The following is a 1,319-nucleotide window of genomic DNA, read 5'->3' on the forward strand; positions in this document are numbered from 1 at the left end:
GCCCCGTCGTAGTAACCCTTAATCGTCGCCGAAACGCTCCGGATAACACGGTTGTTAGCCCCAAACCTGAAAAAAAAAATTTAACCGTTAGAAAATAAAAATTAATTAAATTTTAAAGTAATAAAAATTAATAACTTACCAATAAGTTCCTCGGGGTCTATCGGGGTTTAGAACATCCAAACCCTCCCGTCCAGGCTGGGCAAGCAAATCCTCCACCGTATATCTCGCAAAGGGAGCATATGAAGGCACACGCAAATCCGGATGAACTGCACCTTCTGGGACAGGCTCAGGTGCAGCCGCTGGAGGAGGATATGAAGGCACACGTAAACTATATAACCTATTATACAAAAATAAATTTATTAAGATAGGTTAAACTTGTATATCTATAACTATATATTATCTTTTATTTATTCTGAAACTCTCAACAATATATTGTTTAAAAATGTCTATATACAAAAACATAATAGAATATATAAATAACCTTTAGTTCATATACTATTTAAAATACATGTTATTAGAAATCTTTGTAGTTTTAGTAATTCACTTAAAGTATTAATAAAAATGAAATTTTAATTATAAATTTATTTATTTTTAATTCTCAAAACAAATGTGCTGAGAAAAATTTAGAAAATATTACCGAAAAATTCAAATATTTTTTAAAAAATAATATATTAATGTAGTAACAAAAAAAACAATCAATAATCTTCCAAACTCAAAAATAGTTGTGTAACTTTTCAAAGTTTTATTGACAAAATATAAAATTTTGAAAATAAATATTCTAACTTAAAATTTTTTTTCGGATACTTGATTAGGCTGAGAGTGTTGTGGCCTAGAGAAAGTGATTGTAAGCAATCTATTTTCAAAAATAAGAATCACCTTATAATTCCTATCAACACATGAAAATGACAATACCCTTTACTGGGAATACGCTTGCATTTTTATTTCTTTTGGATTAGTCTCTCCACAGGGGAACTTAGAGGATGCATTTGAAGGGCATAGCATTACAAAGTTCATTTATTGATAAGAAAAGGTGTTAAAAAGGAACTATCATATATATAATCTATGCAACACTTACATGGTCCCATCTACATTTTGGCATCAGTTTTGCACATTTAACGTGAAACTTTTCTTGCAACTCGCATTGTATCAACCGAGTGATGCACCTTTAGTCGACAGCCACTGCTAGTTGTTATCCACCTTCTTGTCAGCTCCGAAGCTAGGTTGACTGGGATAAGGTTGTTGAAGTATACATTTAGAGTCTTGTAAATGTAATAAAGTTTCTTATATTAAGTCAGTGAGTATCAAAAGCATATGTATGA

This window comes from Brassica oleracea, chromosome C4 (genome assembly GCF_000695525.1).
Source record: "Brassica oleracea var. oleracea cultivar TO1000 chromosome C4, BOL, whole genome shotgun sequence".
NCBI lineage: Eukaryota > Viridiplantae > Streptophyta > Magnoliopsida > Brassicales > Brassicaceae > Brassica > Brassica oleracea.